Genomic DNA, 21,321 nt, shown 5'->3' on the forward strand with positions numbered 1-21,321 from the left:
TTTAATCTATAATTTTATTATTCTAGAGACAGGTGGCCAGTCTACTTACTGTGTTGGATGCTTGTTCTATGTTTGTTTGTTTGCTGGGTTTTGCTTAGACTCTGACCCGTATTCCTCATAATAAAACCAAACACATCAATAAATTCAATTTATAATGTTTATTGTAACCTAGTGATGGGTATACACGGCAATACAGATCATGATTCTCATCATGATATTCATCATCTCTCACTCTATTACACATTACTACAATAACCGGCAACTAACAACACTTAACCTGAAAATCAGACGGATTCGTATAATATTTAGTCACAAGCATATCATGTTTGTATAAAGATAAACACGTGTGACCGGTTCACGTACTCCAATCTACCCGACCTGCACGTGCAAAAACACATAACTGTGCCATCTATGAAAAAAACACTCGCCACCTGAGAAAAATATTTTCTGTATATTTCATTTACCGCTCCGTGAACAGCCAAGGTCATTTTGAGGTGGAGTCACCTTATAATAGTCGGCTGCATGCCACCAAAAACAACTAGGACCACAACAGCACAGACCGGCCCGTTTCTCAAATTTCCCGGGAAACAAAAACCAACACTGGTATTCAATTCAATTCTTTTATTACCTTAGGCTTTTCGGCCAATCGGTTTTTAACAAACTTATATACATATACATGATACAATTACACAAAATCTCACACTTTACAGTGTACATGTTACATAATACTAAAGCGGTACACATTTTCCACCTAGAGTAATGCTATGAAATTTCATACATATAATCATTAGATAATACTTTGAATTAATATGGTATACGGGCGTCGACCACGCACCTCGAGCCTTTCTCTGAGACTAACTGACTGAGCTATCTCGACCCTATATACACGTGCCCAAAGTGAAAACGACATGCATTTTCTCAAGAGCAACCATGAGACCACTTGTTATTAAATACAGAAGCCGTGAGGGACCTTTTGACTTCTGATTTTAGATTTTTTACTTTCGTCAATATCGCGGAAAAATAATATTCATTTTTCGGCATACCTATGTTTCTATGGTATGATTATGTTTGTACTCAAGGTGTAAGGTGTTGTCCACCTGTGTGTTTAGAGGGGAAGTTCATCAAAAACTTGGCTTGTAGCTTTAAATCCCGATAAACTGATGTCCTTTTATCTCCTATAGAAATGATATTCACGAAGAGGTTAAATGTCCCGAGAAAGTTGAATTCTTATTAAAACGAGATGTTCTTTTAATGAGTTTTAATGTTTCTTTTAGTTTTACCTAACTTTATCCATATTAGAATATGCATGTGGACGGTTGCTTTAATCCGAATTTGAAAAATTAGAAAAGCGTAATTTGAAGCTGTTAGAATTAGAACGTCCTCCCTTCTTATGCCAGTACACATTCAGTACATTTTGAAATGGGGTTAGAAACACTATTTTCCAGAAGGAAAAGAGAGAAAAAAACCACAACTCTTTTATAGAATGCATACTCGTCACACACCCGACTAGCTTTCGTCTTTATTCGGCTATTCACTAAGAATAGAAATGGAGGTAACTATAGAATCCCCTTTTTCAGACTATCAACAACAATCTCTTTTTTTTTTATCTTCTACACTATTTTTTTTTAAATAATCTCAAACATTCTGTTTAATCATCAACAATCTCGCTTAATATCTTTAAAATATCCTCGAAACTAGATGATACATCTTCTCCTTCCCATTTGGAATTGGGGACCGCGATTTAAATACATACATATATATGTCTATAAGCTTCAGCTTAGACACCAGTATAGTTCTCTCAACTATGACTTATTCCGGGTAAACCTTGTAAACGTCATTCTGCAACTCATGAACAATACGAATTAAAAAAAACCTTGTGATTCAGATTCACTTTTATTCTGCAATGAAGATTTGTCGTTTGATTCTTATTCAGAATTTGTTTACATGTTAAAAATTTCATATAAACTAGCAATAGACGGTTGTATTTTCTCCACTTCTCCCCCATCCCCTCTCTCTATCTCTCTCTCCCTCCGCCCCTATTCTTCTCCCCCCCCCCCGCCCCATATTCTTATACCCCCCCCCCCTTCTTCCTTCCTTTTCTCTCCTTCACCCTTTTCTCTCTCCCGTAAATTAAATGTATGTCCATGTAAATATATGCTTAATACGAAAATTACATACTCTTGCATATTTTTCATATTATCGCGGAAAAGGCGATTGCATAAGTTTCAATAAGTTGTGCCCAATCCTTTTGTTAAATCTTTTGCTATAAAATATGCTTAAACAAAGTTTCATCTATAGCATTACTTTTTTGCGATCAGAAAGTCCGAAGCAAGGAAACAGTTGTATGATGAAGATGAAATCATGTTCAGCTCTCTCCAACTCTCAACTTGTATTGAAAGGTGCTAACATCTTGTACGCTTTAGTCTTGTAAAATCCTTCGTCAACGTAGTTATTTGTTCATCATCATCTGTCCAATGATATAAATTATAAAACATTTATTGATATACCAATCCCTTTATACATATTATCGAATATATATTCACTCTTAAAACCTTTGCAAAATGATCATAAAATCTTAATTGATAACAATATATACTATACATAATGTGACTGTAATATTTGTTGTTACGAGTTTTAGATATTCTGAAGGATTGCATCGTCGGATACCCATGGTTGATTGCATTACGCTACGCTACACTTGATATACGTGAACGTAGTGCAATCAACCGTGGGCATTTGACGACAATGGCACACACTTTAATAGCACATTTATATATTCGAGTTTAGTAATAGATACAGCGCCTATTGAATAATGGTTAATGGTCAAACTACATCATACAGTTATTTTGTCCTTCTTGATGACTCGTCACATATGCCAGAGATGAAAAGTGTGGAAATGTAGACCGAGTGTCTTTAAAAACAAAATGGACCTAGACTCATTCTAAATTTCATATGTAGCCGATTTAAATGTTATGATAAGTATTTATCAGTCTAGATCTAGCTCCACTTATTCCCCATTTACATCTATAACCGAAATATCTTAATACAACCGTGAATCGAATATGATCTGATCCTAAATATTTTCTTAACATTTATTTCAAATAAAATCTAGGAAAATATCATGTAAGATAATTATTAAATGGCGGAGAAATATTACGTCGCAGATACGGTCAAACATTAGTCAAACACTTCTAGATGACCGCTCAAGGGTCGGTTGTCAATGGCTCTGCTGCAATAGACAAAATAACAACAAAAAATAGTTTTAACATTTTCTGTATTTCAAATGATGCCTAATTCAACACCAAATCACGATTTAACATTACATAACAGGATTATACAAGTGTACTTTGTATATTTTTGTACCAGCACGCTTCTTGGAAACACGTGTAGATGGCTAGACAGGGTGTGTCAGTGAAGACTGGAGGTATGATGACGTAATTTATGGAGAAGAAAAGAGCAACAGAGGCTGAAAGACACGATTAAAGTTATGTCCAAGACACTCATATCATCACTTTATCCCAATCACACTCTTCAAAATCATTTTTATACTTGTATGTAATTTTTATTTAATTTGATTTACTGTCTCAAGCTTTATTTATTATTTATTTATTTATTTTGATATATCACATATTGCCAAAATTAAACATCAGCAGATTTACCTGGACATTGTAAAAGTATATCATGTTAATACTCAATGTCACAGTGACATATTCGGAGAAAGGTGATGATGATGACGTCATCTGTTGACCTGTTTCCGGCCTCAAATCTCAAATCTGCACATTTCAATGTCATTATTACCGGATCATTTACGTCACGTGACACTATATGGAAAAAAACAATGACACACTATGACATACATAGATGTGTGTCTCCGTTAATTATTCAGTACATCAGACGTCCATGGTGAAAATCAAACATCCTTTTTACATAAAGAAAGTGATAAAAATAGCTGAGAACATTTTTTTTTTCGTAATTTGTTGAGGATTCACGTGATAAATTGGGTCTGTTCCAGATGTTTGCTACTTATGAAAACTTCAAACGATAAAAATACATTAAAAACATTAAAAACGATACATTAAAAACGATAAAATACATTGAATATCTTTTTCTAAGTTAAATATTCACCTTTCACACACTCTGAAGTCCTTCAAGTGCTCTTGAAATATACCGAATATTTAACTCCACTTTATTCCCCTCAGCACAAATGATGCAGGAAGGAAGACCAGGGTTGAAAAGCCATGGGATCCTTCCTTAGATTTACCATTATTGTAATCGTTTTAATCCTAACACTGTTCATTTATACCCCAGTTTTCCTCTGGCATGTATGCAGTGTATTATTTTAGAATTACATTTAATAACTTTTACATACTATTTGTTCATATCATATCAAACAACATTATTTTTTCACATAAACTCATACAATTAAATTAATTCAATTCAATTCTTTTATTTGCATGCTTGTACATACACTTTTAGCAGTATACAATGTACTTCAGCATATACAATGTATATCACACGTTCTACTTTGTCAATATGTGTCGAAAATGTTTTTCAATGAATTCCAGAGATAGGTTAATTTATTTGAAGGTTTCAGTATCAAACTAACTGGTTTTATTTCTGTGATCATCTGAATTAATATAATGTAAATGTTTATATCTATTACCTTCCTTTTAGCGTATAATTAGATATAATCTGTGAACGCATCACTGTACCTTGTATATGTAGTGAATGCCTTTTTTCCTGAGTAAATAACATTATTAAGCGTGTTGGTTAATAACAATGTTGATTGGTACTGTTCTACTGTGACAAGTTAAGATACCAGGTAACATTAAATAAAATCAACAGAAAGTACGACATTCTATCAATTAAAGGTAAATAAGGGATTATGAAATGTCAAATTTAAAGCAAAAACATTATTATTACAAAATTATGTTAGAATGAACAAAATTAAAATGCGACTTTTTGCGATTGTTCGGCAAACTAGCAATAAGATTCCAAAAAGCAATCGTTGGTCAGTAGGTAATTACATATCTGATATATACAGTTTACAACGCATGATGGCTTCTTGGCTTGAATATTTTATTTTGGTGTTGCTTTGTTGAAATGCGTGATCACGCCATACTACCTCCCTGCCAGTTTGTAGGGTCACGTATTTGATATGAGGAGTATGAGGGTAACAAACTAGTCCGTATGGTATTGTGAAGCACGATGAAGACCGTGTTAGGTCTCTGGCTCCAGATACCTTATGCTATAGGTAGATGTATTTTGTGTGCCGGAAGTACGATCTTGTTTACACGATTGCAAAAAGAAACGAAATATTAGAACAGTAGAGATCAGTACAGAGAAAGTAGAGATCAGTACAGAGACAGTAGAGATCAGTACAGAGAAAGTAGAGATCAGTACAGAGACAGTAGAGATCAGTACAGTGACAGTAAGGATCAGTACAGAGACAGTAGAGATCAGTACAGAGACAGTAGAGATCAGTACAGAGAAAGTAGAGATCAGTACAGAGACAGTAGAGATCAGTACAGAGAAAGTAGAGATCAGTACAGAGACAGTAGAGATCAGTACAGAGAAAGTAGAGATCAGTACAGAGACAGTAGAGATCAGTACAGAGACAGTAGAGATCAGTACAGAGAAAGTAGAGATCAGTACAGAGACAGTAGAGATCAGTACAGAGACAGAAGAGATCAGTACAGAGAAAGTAGAGATCAGTACAGAGACAGTAGAGATCAGTACAGAGAAAGTAAAGATCAGTACAGAGACAGTAAAGATCAATACAGAGACAGTAGAGATCAGTACAGAGAAAGTAGAGATCAGTACAGAGAAAGTAGAGATCAGTACAGAGACAGTAGAGATCAGTACAGAGACAGAAGAGATCAGTACAGAGAAAGTAGAGATCAGTACAGAGACAGTAGAGATCAGTACAGAGAAAGTAGAGATCAGTACAGAGACAGTAAAGATCAATACAGAGACAGTAGAGATCAGTACAGAGAAAGTAGAGATCAGTACAGAGAAAGTAGAGATCAGTACAGAGACAGTAGAGATCAGTACAGAGACAGAAGAGATCAGTACAGAGAAAGTAGAGATCAGTACAGAGACAGTAGAGATCAGTACAGAGAAAGTAGAGATTATTACAGAGACAGTAGAGATCAGTACAGAGACAGTAGAGATCAGTACAGAGACAGTAGAGATCAGTACAGAGAAAGTAGAGATCAGTACAGAGACAATAGAGATCAGTACAGAGACAGTAGAGATCAGTACAGAGACAGTAGAGATCAGTACAGAGACAGTAGATATCAGTACAGAGAAAGTAGAGATCAGTACAGAGACAGTAGAGATCAGTACAGAGACAGAAGAGATCAGTACAGAGAAAGTAGAGATCAGTACAGAGAAAGTAGAGATCAGTACAGAGAAAGTAGAGATCAGTACAGCGACAGTAGAGATCAGTACAGAGACAGTAGAGATCAGTACAGAGAAAGTAGAGATCAGTACAGATAAAGTAGAGATCAGTACAGAGACAATAGAGATCAGTACACAGTAGAGATCAGTACAGAGACAGTAGAGATCAGTACAATGACAGTAGAGATCAGTACAGAGAAAGTAGAGATCAGTACAGAGAAAGTAGATATCAGTACAGAGACAGTAGAGATCAGTACAGAGACAGTAGAGATCAGTACAGAGAAAGTAGAGATCAGTACAGAGACAGTAGAGATCAGTACAGAGAAAGTAGATATCAGTACAGAGACAGTAAGGATCAGTACAGAGACAGTAGAGATCAGTACAGAGACAATAGAGATCAGTACAGAGACAGTAGAGATCAGTACAGAGACAGTAGAGATCAGTACAGAGAAAGTAGAGATCAGTACAGAGACGGTAAGGATCAGTACAGAGACAGTAGAGATCAGTACAGAGAAAGTAGAGATCAGTACGGAGAAAGTAGAGATCAGTACAGAGACAGTAGAGATCAGAACAGAGACAGTAGAGATCAGTACAGAGACAGTAGAGATCAGTACAGAGACAGTAAGGATCAGTACAGAGACAGTAAGGATCAGTACAGAGACAGTAGAGATCAGTACAGAGACAGTAGAGATCAGTACAGAGACAGTAAGGATCAGTACAGAGACAGTAGAGATCAGTACAGAGAAAGTAGAGATCAGTACGGAGAAAGTAGAGATCAGTACAGAGACAGTAGAGATCAGTACAGTGAAAGTAGAAATCAGTACAGAGACAATAGAGATCAGTACAGAGAAAGTAGAGATCAGTACAGAGACAGTAGAGATCAGTACAGAGACAGAAGAGATCAGTACAGAGAAAGTAGAGATCAGTACAGAGACAGTAGAGATCAGTACAGAGAAAGTAGAGATCGGTACAGAGAAAGTAGAGATCAGTACAGAGACAGTAGAGATCAGTACAGAGAAAGTAGAGATCAGTACAGAGACAGTAGAGATCAGTACAGAGACAGAAGAGATCAGTACAGAGAAAGTAGAGATCAGTACAGAGAAAGTAGAGATCAGTACAGAGACAGAAGAGATCAGTACAGAGAAAGTAGAGATCAGTACAGCGACAGTAGAGATCAGTACTGAGACAATAGAGATCAGTACAGAGACAGTAGAGATCAGTACAGAGAAAGTAGAGATCAGTACAGAGACAGTAGAGATCAGTACAGAGAAAGTAGAGATCAGTACAGAGACAGAAGAGATCAGTACAGAGAAAGTAGAGATCAGTACAGCGACAGTAGAGATCAGTACAGAGACAGTAGAGATCAGTACAGAGACAGTAGAGATCAGTACAGAGAAAGTAGAGATCAGTACAGAGAAAGTAGAGATCAGTACAGAGACAGTAGAGATCAGTACAGAGACAGAAGAGATCAGTACAGAGAAAGTAGAGATCAGTACAGAGACAATAGAGATCAGTACACAGTAGAGATCAGTACAGAGACAGTAGAGATCAGTACAGAGACAGTAGAGATCAGTACAATGACAGTAGAGATCAGTACAGAGACAGTAGAGATCAGTACAGAGACAGTAAAGATCAGTACAATGACAGTAGAGATCAGTACAGAGAAAGTAGAGATCAGTACAGAGAAAGTAGATATCAGTACAGAGAAAGTAGAGATCAGTACAGAGACAGTAGAGATCAGTACAGAGAAAGTAGAGATCAGTACAGAGACAGTAAGGATCAGTACAGAGAAAGTAGAGATCAATACAGAGAAAGTAGAGATCAGTACAGAGAAAGTAGAGATCAGTACAGAGAAATGCCGTGGTCGACTTAATTACGTCGATAGGGGTAGGGCCATTGCTCTCATAGTGCAAAGTCATTCGAAATGTCATGTAGCCAGCAATATGGTGTAGATCTACATGAGACAACAATACCCCGTTTAGATGTACGTCTCGGAGCCACAGGGAGATTTGGTGACAGTCCCATGAGCAGACGCTCGCGCATTAAGTCGCGATGTTTAGATGGATGCATACGTCTCTCGCACCACCATAATCGATTTCGGACGAGTTGTCGGCACTCGTGGTTGACCAGTGTGTCAATGAACGGTTAGGAATCGGTTGCGGTAGTTTAATGTAAGGCCACGACGTCCATATGTTGGTAGGTCACTTACGCAGAGCGACGCCAACGTCGAATGCAGTGGCTGCTTGCACACGCACCTTATCGGTTTCGTTTGGCCCATTGGAGACGCGTGTTGTTCTGTGACGAGTCGCGCTTTACGCTTTACAGGTCAGATGGACGACAACGTGTCTATCGACGTCGTAGTGAGTGATATTCTTACGCTTAACGGAAAGCGAGAGATTCAGGGAAGGGTCTGTTATGGTATGGTATAGACGTGAAAGCACCTCTCATGATTACCCATGGTAATCTCACAGCAGTAAGGTATCGGGATCAGGTCTTTCTCTTATCCATCGATGTAACCTTACGTTGCAGCAGGACAACGCGAGGCCCCGTGTTGTTAGAGTTTGTCGTGACTTTTCTGGCTCAAAACAATGTTCCAGTTCTTGATTGGCAACCATACAGTCTAGATATGTTCCCAGTCGAGTATTTTTGGGACGAGCTAGACATGAGGGTTAGGAAGCGCGTCAACGTCCCTCAAAAGTCAATGAACACCTTGATGGGGCCGATGTTAAGGGAAGTAAGACCGAGGAAACGGCGTAAGGTATCCTTGGTTTAACGGTATTGACACAAACACCGTCTTTAATAGGACAACAAAAATAATCGAAAATGTATTCAGTAATGACGAAGCAATCGAGAAACCCACACCATTAAACACATCATCAAAGAATCAGGTAAAATAATACTATCGAAATTGAACTTGCGTTTCTTTTTTTCGCTAGTATATAAAATTTGGTTAAGTATTGGATCAACATTAGTTCATTGATAAAGTGGGTAAACTCCCGACCTTCGAAGATAATAAACAGTCTTGTATCAAATGAACTGCGTTTAAATTTTGATTTTCCTAGATCTAGATTAACCCTGTATTGTTATCTTTTGGAGTAAAGCAACAAGTGTGTACAAGAATGTAACACAAATGACATCTCGCCATGCAACAAGTGTGTACAAGAATGTAACACTTGTGACTTCTCGCCATGCAACAAGCGTGTGCAAGAATGTAACACTTGTGACTTCTCGCCATGCAACAAGCGTGTGCAAGAATGTAACACAAATGACATCTCGCCATGCAACAAGTGTGTACAAGAATGTAACACAAATGACATCTCGCCATGCAACAAGTGTGTACAAGAATGTAACACTTGTGACTTCTCGCCATGCAACAAGTGTGTACAAGAATGTAACACTTGTGACTTCTCGCCATGCAACAACTGTGTACAAGAATGTAACACTTGTGACTTCTCGCCAAGCAACAAATGGGTCCAACAATGTAACACAAATACACATATAACTTCTCGCACAAAAACTATCACTGTGTCAAATTATTTAGTCAGATGTATCGAAGCATAACCTAACCATTAACAGGACGACGTCATTGACCTTTAAACAGCTTTAAGAAGAATTATAGAAGAGGGGATTTATTAACCCTAGAATTGGGTCAGTGTGTGACAGGTGTACTGCATTAAAAAAAATGTATGTTCTTATCGGTGAAACAAATCATATGAACTTAGTATGAAGGGTAACGCCAAGCCTGGGGTACTAGCTGAAAGATCTCCCAATAATCTCAAAGGATTAGTAAATTAACCAAATTCAGGATTGATGTCGATCCTTTAATGTTACTGAAACATGATGTGATTGCGTGTTCCTCTAACTTCACCATTTACCTTCTATGATGTAAATACATTTTGTATAACAATATTTATTGTCAACTCTATCGTAGGAAGAAATGAAATAAAACAAGGTATTTCCTTCGCGCTAGCCTGATGGAAGTAGGAGTATGTTATGAGATCATTGATAATACTCATTACAAGGAAATAAAGAAACCTGCAGAGTATCATTCAATAGTAACAATGGAAAAGACATAAATCGCCAAACATATGTTTGTGCCCCTATCACTCATCACAGAGATCTACTGACCTATTCCATCTGAGAATTCTATCTAAAAGAAATCGCTACACCAGCGGAATATCACAAAAACAGTTCTTTTTTCGGCATATACCTAGGTCTTCCTAAAACCATGGCCCAGCTGAACACTGTACATGCATACCTCGTTTATGTCGGATTACACAACTTTAAAACATCTTGAATAATATCTTCTCGGACTGCTTATTTGTTCAATCAAGTTTTAGTCCTAATGGCATAATGAAGTAAAGATAAAGTAAAGCAGAAACGTTTGGTCTTAAAGAATATTTGCCTTTCCACGACCATACATCATGTCAAGTAGGAGGAACGTATTCGTACAAACGACGATCCGTTTATGGTTGTTAACTACAAAGCATGCTGAGGAAGAATTCGTAAGAATTACTGAGTTGATTGCAAATATTATCTTTGCTGGCTAGAAAATACAATTACCACTTTACTCTTTCACATTCGATATTACAACTCCCTGTAATGATACAAAACTTGATGTTGACCTAACAAAATATTCGGCTATACATGTCATTCTACAAAAGGACAAGACTTTAGAGTTTTATTACCTTAGCAATACAGAACCAGTTAACCTAACTGATCCATAACTCGCTTTGAATTCAATTCAGTTATCACTTAAAACGTTCTACGGTGTATAGTTTTCTTATGCGTTTCATAAATGGGAATAATGAGTTGTATTCGGTGGAGGTCCCGAGACAAAGCTGGTTTTGTAAGACAAATTGTAGTTGATATACAGATTCATCTAGCATCAACCAACATTTGGGACACTTTTAACGTCCAGAATACTTACCAATTTTAACACACTTGACTCAAATTTCATCAAGTTTGTTTTAACTTATTGACAACATTCCTTAGTTTCGAAAAGTTAGGTAGGGCGTAAGAATTGTACCTCTGCCCCCATTGTATGATCGTAAGAGGCGACTAGGTTTGGATCTTGTCTTATCTTTTCTTTCTTAACAACTTTCTTCTTCCTAATGTCTCCTTTGACAATTTCTCACTTTTGGGCGTTCACCCTTGTAAGGAAACTTTGGGTTCTGTTCCCTGGTCGAGACATACCAGAGTCTTTAAAAAGGGTGTTTGCTTCTCCTACTTAGCGATCAGCCTTACGAGAGTGGGACGACTGGTTTGCCCGTTGTCAGTATAATGTGACAAGATAGGGTGTCTTGCTTGGCTGTCTTCGGCAGCATGCTTCAGTGAGGTAGCTCTCTTACAAGCAGACGCACATAAACATACCACAGCCATCCAAAATACACATACATATACCTCGATATTTTATTAATAAAGTATAATATTTTGAAAATATCTCACATTATTTTAGTGTCTAGTGTTAAAAATATGTTTTAAGCGATTGTTATATTGATTGATCAGTCGATTGATTGATTGTTTGATTGATAAATTGATTGATTGATAAATACGCTGATTGCTTGATAACTACCACACTACATTCAGATGGGAAAACAAACTATTGCATATCATATTAATATCTTAAGTTATTGTTAGGTTTCGTCTGACAATAGTTGGCACTGGTTGTTGGTTACTGGTTTTACGTCTCTTTGCACGGCCGAAGGCTGTGTGCAGATGACAAAAGATGATATCCCTTATACCACCTTTTGGCGAGTGTATATTTATTCAGTTTAACTCGTGGCGGCGGGATATTTCGTTAGAAAGTACGCGCGCATGCGTGATACTCAGTAACAGATAATTCAGACCGCTCTTAAAAAAATCATCATTTTAATGTACATATATTTGGATGTTACATGACCTTTCTTTTAATGAATTAAACAATAATGGCATTGGTGGTATCATTTTATCTCTGGTTGAAGTATATGAGGATTTCTAGGTGAACTATTCAAAAATGTAACTTAAAGATATGGAAGTGATTGACCTTCGAGGTGAAAACGGCAGCAAACAGTACATGGAGCCCGTTATTTGTGTACTGATGAAGACCGACCCTGTGGACCTAATACACACAACAATGGTCGAGAAGCAGGACATAATGTAAGTTATATCGTTTCAGTCCGCCAATCAGATGAAAACAAAAGAAAACGACGTTTTTCATGTTGTCAGGACGTGGAAACTCCACAGTAACTCAAGAACAACAAGAGTGATTGTTATCAAAATTTTGACTTGTTCTACAGCTGTTCGTAAAATAAGTTTATGCTTCAGATTTAGTGTTTGTCAAAAAAAAAAAAAAAAAAAAAAACTTTTGTATTATGGATGTTAAAGGTCCAGGGCCACCATATAGATAACCATTTCTTTCTTTACTCATGTAAAGGCGCCATCCTTTATTTGAGGAGGGATTTTTTAAGGTTCACTTGAAAGCTAGATTAATTGATTATTAAAGTATAGTTACAGGTTTCAAAAGGAGTAATTATAGAATAGATTTTTACTTTAATAGCAAACAATAATATAATCAGAAGAGTTCCCGAATAAGGAATAAAAAATATTATATATCTACCCAAGAAAAAATATTCTGTTAATGCCAGATACCGCGTAGAATGTGTTGACATTTTAACTTGTTGATGGTAAACTTAAGGCTAATTAGTCCATCAACATGAATTCCTTTGCCGTCTACTGTTTGTTTCTTGCCACTTTTGGTTTGTTCTTCAAGCTTTTATAAACTCATCTTTTTATCAAATGCATGTCCGCTTCGGTGTCTATTAGTGCCCGAAATCGTTGGTTTTGAATTTTGAATTCTGATGAATTAGTGGGACTTGCTAGTTCAATTTTATATTTGGTTGTTTGATTATATCCCTTCTTTCTAGAATTGCTTTTTATTTTATTATCAGATTTGTTTTGTTTTTCTTTTCTCTTTCTCTTTTCTGTTGGCATGTTTTCTTTTCCCTGTTTAGCAGTCTTGTTCTCTCTACAATGACTTCTCTGTCCACAATGCCATTTTAATATGCCCCGTTGTCTGACATGTCCAACACTTAACACTTACATGTTGACAAACCTTCCCATTTGTTTTATGTCTATTAGAAAATGATTTGGTATCTATCTTACTTAGTTTGAAACATAATAAAAGATTTTTCTCTGATACAGCACAATCATAGGCTGCCTGAAATGTTTTAGGATTCTCTCTCAGAGCTTTCATTTGGATATTTTCATGTTTTAAACCATCAATAAACATCCCTATTAATTGTCTCTCTGTAGGTTTTTGTCCGTTTTTGTCCGTCTTTTCCACATTTTCTGCTGAATTTTGCCCAACATTATTCAGTGATAAACAAGCACGATAGAGGTCAATAACATTTCAGCAAATCAAGATTTTAATTCCCTTTTCAGAAAGTCCCAATTGGTAAATTTATTGACGTTTAGATATCTCGGATAAAGTCACTAACTGGCCACGTACTTGTTTGAAGTGCCATCAAGTTTGGTTTATCTTTGCTAGGTTAACAGAATGAGCTTATTTTCTATATATTTTCAATCTTTGAATAATTCTGATTTTCCTAAGAATGGTTTAATAATCTGAGTAATATTTTGTACACCTTTCATAGAACATGAGCTCGAAAGTTGTGCATTAATTACATGGAAAACAGAATTTGCATCAATATTTGCGATGATGAGAATAACTTCAGTGTCAAGAATCTATATCACTATGCACTGCCTCTGTTTCTTTGTTTGCAGTCGGGGTGTGTCCGTCCTGTTGAAGCTTTGTTTTCTGTCTATATTCTGAATCCATCATCCTGATGTAATGTGATTCAGCTTCTGTTGTTTACGTTGTAACATCCCGTTCAAATCTTGGGTCACAGCAACCAAAATTGTACACACCTTGTAACACAACAAGGCGTACACGCTTACATAATGGTTGATACCAGACTTTGTTTATTCACAGTATCAATACATATACAATAGTTCTTCTTGTTATTATGACTTAATCCTATCGAGATGTTTACTCGAATACCTAATGTCATAGTTCTTATCTGTTCGAAGCCTGTCTGCCAAACAATGTGAGATAGCACACTTGTAACGTGAATCCTACCCAGTGATAACATTGCCCTATTCCAGAACGTGAATCCTACCTACTGATAACATTGCCCTATTCCGGAAAGTAATCATACGGGTTTCTAACCCAAAATTATTTCTAAAATTAAAACTGCAATAATAACTTATAAGACAATGAATCAATAACCTGCCCCTGACTTCGTTACACATCCCATCTGATTTCCGTTTGTAACTGATTGGTGATTCGTGTGTTCGTACATAACCTCCCTGCCCACTCCATTTCTATATGTAGGATTTTTTTCAAATAAATTATTAACATTATTTACGTCATTCTTCCATGTTCATTCCTGTTTTATGTGGTCTCTAGTTTTGCTATTAGCGTCTACGTACTCGCCAAATTTTATTTTTCTACATTGCTTTGTATAAGTTAGAAAAAGTCATTGAAAGTGGTGGTTTGGTTCCATTTCCGGAATACCGATGGAGCATTGCAAATGGAAACAATTTCGTATCGAACATGGTGCATTTTAAAAGTTCTTAATATTTATTTAATTGTACAGTATTCTCATTTAAATACTCATTTAAATAAGGATGTTTACGGGGAACAAGGATATCAGTACCATAGACCTACCATTATACGACACATGTATAAAATCTTGCGAGCCTTTCGGCCGTTCATAACTCTAACATGTCAAAGTAGCAGTTGTGTGTTGAGTCGATATAAATACCTTCAATGAAATCACTATCATCGCTGAGTTTAGCATGTCGGTCCCCAAGTATTACTCTATTACCCAGCTCCTTGTCTGTTTCGGTTATCAAACGCCATTAGTGTTTATACATCAAACATCCTCTTACGTAAAGACAATGTTAAAGCTAGCGCCGCTGACATTCGGATGAGATCCAGGTGGTAACTTGGATCTGTTGCTAATTATGAAACTTCAATGATATAAAATGTCCTGAATACATGCAGTTTCTTTTGTTAAATCTTCTTTACCACATTTTGATGTCCTTTCTTCTGTCGTCTGGAAATATACCGAATAATTTAACTTTTTTTATTCCCTCGGCACAAATAATACAGGAAAGAAGATCAGGGTTAAAAAGTCCCGAGATCCTTCCTTAGACTTACAATTAAATATTCATCATTTTTCTGTCATACAACAATTTTTCATAACATGCCCATGTTCCTATGGGTTTTACATTGGGGGAAACTGTAACACCTTTCAAGCTCGAGTCTGTGTACACCACTGTACAAAAGTAACATATCAATGCGCCGCAATATGGGCAGAACATGGCAGAAGTTAAGCGAACATTTGCATACATGTGGAAAAAAGAATTTTTTTTTCTATTTTATAAAGAAGACGTACGTTACATTCTGCACTAACGCTTTCACTGTATTAGATCTTAAGATGCATATTTCATATATATATATATGTGTGTGATTGGTAGGCTAGTGGCTAGATATGTGCCGATGACAATTACATTTCATTCAACTTTATCAATGCATTCATAACAGCAATGTAATAATTTGATTGTATAAACTTATTTGTATTTCGTGTGGTTTCATGTACATGTAGTTTAAACGAATCGCATGAGGCTGAAAAGAAGCGTAATTCTTTATTTAGATGATTAAAATGTTTTGTGTAAAAACTCAGTGACCGATATTTTATACCTTAAAAACGACAAAAGAATATCTTATTTAAATATATTTAGTTATATGTCGTACACGAGTGAATCTAAAATTCATCATATTTTTTTCTGTCGACGTTCTAGACTCTCTTGTCAACTAAGCGTATCTGTTACACGATTTGTTGAGTGAAGTATAAATGTGAATGGACAAGGACGAAATGAATACTGGTTGACTGGGATTGAAAGACACACTAAATACCACGGGTCAAGGTTAGCGCCATTAGTGTAAACATGAGTGTACTATACAGAGGCTGCGTGTTATGTACCACGTAGTCACACTAGATTTAGCCACCCACTATTGTGCAGGTTTGGCTTTTCCGCGTAAGCGAAATACACTATTTATGTAGCAAGCATTATACATTATATTTCTATAAAATCAATGTACATTTATTTACGGTTTTATATCTCGGTGTGCAGTTTGAAAGGCGTTTTTGTCTGTCTGTCCGTCCGTCCTTCGCACCCCCCCCCCCTCTCTCTCCATGTATGTGTCAAATATGACGTACATGTAAAAAGACAGGACTTTACAAACTTCAAAGAAATATGGTAAAATAACAAAACAATGTCATAACAAACCTCATGCAAATAAGACATGCAAACATTCTTGTTCATTGTATCAATGTCGACCTTTCTTATTTCTGAGTTTTCCATCCAAGAGATAGTTGAGGCGCCCTAGCTTAATCGCTCTGTAAAACATAATGTGTTCCTTCCTCTGGTTATATTTTGCACGCCATCATATAATATCGGTTTGTGTTGGTGTGTGTCTGGGTAATTCTCTTTTCCCATGGGTTAAAATACTTAATGACATTCCGCCCACTGTCCCTGTTCTTGACCTTTTCCGTGAACAAAGTGGTCCTATGTTTATGTCTTTGTTACTTTTTCGAGAATCTTTAAGTTGGAATCCACATGTTAAAGGTCATTGAAACAATGTGTTTTTCTTTGTCGTCTAGCTTGTAGCGACTTAACTACGTTCCAAAGTGTTATGGGAAATGGGACAATATGACATCGATGTCTTCATGGTATAGTGAACACAGAAAAATAATTTAAAAAAAAACAAAACAGGGACCCATCATAAAATTCTGCACTTGGTCAATTTTCCATATCCGTTATAAGTAGTTTCCGGATATAGTTTCCTGTATGGGTCTCATAGAAAAGTAGGAATCAATTTGAAACAGCTCAAAACTATATCGGATATTTGCGTATATATGATGGATAGAGATTATGATTATCGCAACTCAAAGTATTATCGAAAGGCATTGCCCTGTGCAATGTTTGTTGTTCTTCGATATAGGAATGGTCTTGTTGATGCCCTCTTAATGCTTTAAGTCTTAAAATTTGTTGAAAGAAGACGATCAGTTTAGATGAGATATTTGTATTGTGGACACAGTGTACATGAATATGCCAATGGTGTTTTTATTAGGAATACAGGAACATGTCATATGGATATCTAGATTATGGACACGGCTTATAATGAACGTGGTTAGTTTTATTAATAGCAAAATGCGTAAATTGTATGTCAAATACATGCCAAATAGAAGTTTGTAAGAGCATGTCGGTATTATCTGCTCAATGTATATAATTATACCTGGTATATAAGTCTTTGTCAAAAGTCTGTATAATGTGTACAGTAGGTATCTAGGCGTTTGTCAAATATGTTTCTATTATCAGGTGTACAGTGTAAGTGCAAATAGATATCTGTATAATTTGCACAATGTGCTTAATTTGATAAGAAGACCGCATTGATTTATATCGACAGAAAATACGATGATGAATGTATGATTCAATACGGGATGATGAGATGTTTGAGCAAAAAACAAAATCAATTTGGAAAGAACAAAATGTTAAATTAAAATTCCCTTTCTGAAATAGTCTGACAAAATAGCTGTACGACCACATGTAACAAACTTTAATAATAGACGTGTAAGTAATTATCACAAAGTAAATTTTATCTTTGTTTGGTGTTCTGTAGAAAGGTAATCGTGTCAGTTTATAACACACATGCTGGCTCATTTATTTATTTACTTATTCATTTTTCATGATTTTTTGCTGCTTTGTTCACTTCAAGGCTGTAAAGTAGTGACGAAATGCCTCATCACGGTATACACTTACCCTGACAGTTATCTGGGGCACCCAGTGTGTCTATATTGACATTGAAGGGGTCACGTGTTTCATAGGCGGAAGCATAAGTGTAAGAAACAGTGTATTAATCAGTGAAGCACGAGTATAGAAAGCTATCACACATGTATAAATTTAGATATCTTATGTTCTTTTTGTAAGTTACAGAATATGTTTATAAGCAAAGCTATGTTTTAAAGGATAGAGTATCATATTTTAAGTTGATTTTTTTTAAAAATATCGTATATCAGTATATCATAATAAGGTATTTCGATTGTTAAAAGATATATGAAAGGGTAAAAATGCTATCTAATAAAAGTGATACGTTCCCACTTTTGGATTACCTATCGATTTATTTTGCTTGTTTATTGAACCATGACTTGATAAAGCCTTAGTCCAAATATATGTTTATCCTTCCTAATGTTCCTAATAAGACCAGGATAGTAGCGGTAATGTGACACATACAAACCAGAAAGCTGAATGGTGTTTTAGGAACTCAAAAGAACGATTGGCCATTCGTTTATCAAAAACGCTTGCTTTCGAAGAGTTTACCTCATGTCAAAGTGAAGGAACATACTCGTACAAAAGGCGATCGGTTTTATAGTCGTTAACTATACGATAAATTCGTTTGAATTATTGAGTTGATAATGTTATCTTTGCCACGCTATGGCTAGAAAAAAAATCTCTATGTTCTGAAAAAACCCCACCAAGGTATTGAAATTTCTTGTTTTCCTTGCATTAACGGTAATGTGCGAGATTGATTGAGGGGCTTTTATATCAACGATTTATTCACAAGTAAATAGTCACTATGATCAATTTACTGTTAAAACAATGGAACATAGTTCTACACGACGAAATATTGACGAAATATTGTTAAGTATAGCAATGTTTATTATTACATCGAATATTATTCAGTAAATATATATGATGATATATAATGTCTCACACTAAAACTCTATCTATATATGATAATTTTATTTTTGAAATGCACGTACCGCGTAAACCTATATTATTGCCTGACAACGTTTTATGCTTTCATATAACAAAGTATCAAATATACGTATATATGTAAAAATAGATAACTAAATAAGTAAATAAAAAGACAGCACTTCACAAACTTCCAAAAAAATATGATGAAATAATAAAATCTCATACAAAACCTCTTGCAATTTAGGCAAGCAAACATACTTGGTCATTGCATCAGTGTCGACATTTCTTATTTCTGAGGTAGTTTGGAACCACTTGCTCCATTACACTGTAAAAACCTTTCACTGGTTACATTCTGCACGCCACCATATGATATCGGTTTGTTGGTGTGTGCTGTTCGCCACCATATGATATCGGTTTGTGGGTGTGTGTTGTTCGCCACCATATGATATCGGTCTGTGGGTGTGTGCTGTTCGCCACCATATGATATCGGTCTGTGGGTACTATTCCATTTTCACATGGGTCGAATACTTAATGAAATTTCGCCCACTGCCCCTTTTCTTGGTCTTTTCCTTGTAGACATCGATGTCTATTCATGGTGAAGTGAACACAGAAAAAAAGCATGTACCTATCATTAAGTTCTGCAATTGGCCAATTTTCCATACCCGTTATAAATAGTTTCCGGATATATGGTGTTTAACATGTGGTGAATAAATATTGATAGAGCATGCATTTGTATGAGTCTGATAGAAAAATGGGAATCAACTGGACACGACTCAATACTACACGGATATTTGCGGCAATGGTAACGCTCCTTTATAGGATTATAGAGCCTATATTGTCTGCCTCCAGTTGTGTTTCTATTGTACAACATAGTGTACCTTATCGTGACTCAAGGTTTTAACAAAAGGTATTGACATGTGCGAGTTTTGTTGCTCTTCAGTATAGGAAACGTCTTTTTGATACTATATTCATGTATATAGGCTTAAAATTTGTTGAAAAATACGATCATTTTAGATAATTATTTGTATTGTGAACATAGTGTGCATGAATATGCCGAATGATGGACATACCTAATAATATTTTATTAGGGACACCGTTTATATGAACATGCCATATCGATATCTTGATTATGGACACAGTGTAAAATGAACATGGATATATATATTTTTTTATTTGCAAAATGTGTAAATTCTTTTCTTATTGTATCACAAACATATGTCAAATAGAAGTTTAGGAGTCTTTAAAGGGACTAAATGTTTTTAAAATATTTTTTTACATGATTTTAAATCGTATACCCCTTTTTCTATACTATTTAAGTGAAAGTCTAGCCATTTAGTCGCTTTAAGAGCATGTTGGTATTATTTTCTCAATGTGTAATTATATAAATATGTAAGTCTTTGCCAAATATATATCTGTATAATATAACAGAACATATCTAAGCGTATGTCAAATATGTGTACAGTGTAAATGCAAATAGATTTCTGTATAATTTGCACAATGTGCTAATTAAAAAAAAAACACTGATTTAAATCGACAGAAAGTACGACGTTATATGAATGCATGATACATTGTACAATATACGGGCTGGTGAGATGTCGACATTTAAGAAAAAAACGAAATCGTTTTTGAAAAAATAAAATGTTAAATTAAGATATATAGAAGTAAATTTTATCAATGTTTTATTTTCTTAATAAAGGTAATCGTTTCAGTTTATTACCAAAAAGTATTTTTTTCTGTTTGGTTTTCTTTATAAAGGTAATCGTGTCAGTTTATAACACACATGCTGCCTCATTTTTTTATCATTTATTTTACTTATCAATTTTATTTATCTATTTTTATCAATTAGTTTATTTGACCTAAATGATTTTTTATTTTATTTATTATGAAGATTAGGTCACTTACCGTCTGTAGAGTAGTGCCTCATCACGATATACAATTACCCTGTCAGCTATCTGAAGCACGCAATGCGTCTATATGTAGAGCGAGAAAAATCTATATTAGAAAGGCTATGTCGACATTGAAGGGTCACGTGTTTCATAGGTGGAGCCATGAGTGTAAGTACCTGTCCAACAGTGTATAAATCAGTGAAGCACGAGTATAGCAACTCATCAC

General features: G+C 35.6%; 1 long non-coding RNA gene across 1 annotated transcript; it reads right to left on the reverse strand.

Moving 5' to 3' along the window:
* Positions 1–708: 708 nt before the first annotated feature.
* On the reverse strand, positions 709–21,167 carry LOC117323655. Its single transcript, XR_004531790.1, has 3 exons — positions 21,112–21,167; positions 2,305–2,467; positions 709–1,839 (listed from the first exon to the last, which is right to left on the reverse strand). It is a non-coding gene; the product is annotated as an uncharacterized LOC117323655 (long non-coding RNA).
* Between the last annotated feature and the right edge of the window lie 154 nt (positions 21,168–21,321).

This window comes from Pecten maximus, chromosome 3, assembly GCF_902652985.1.
Source record: "Pecten maximus chromosome 3, xPecMax1.1, whole genome shotgun sequence".
Lineage (NCBI taxonomy): Eukaryota > Metazoa > Mollusca > Bivalvia > Pectinida > Pectinidae > Pecten > Pecten maximus.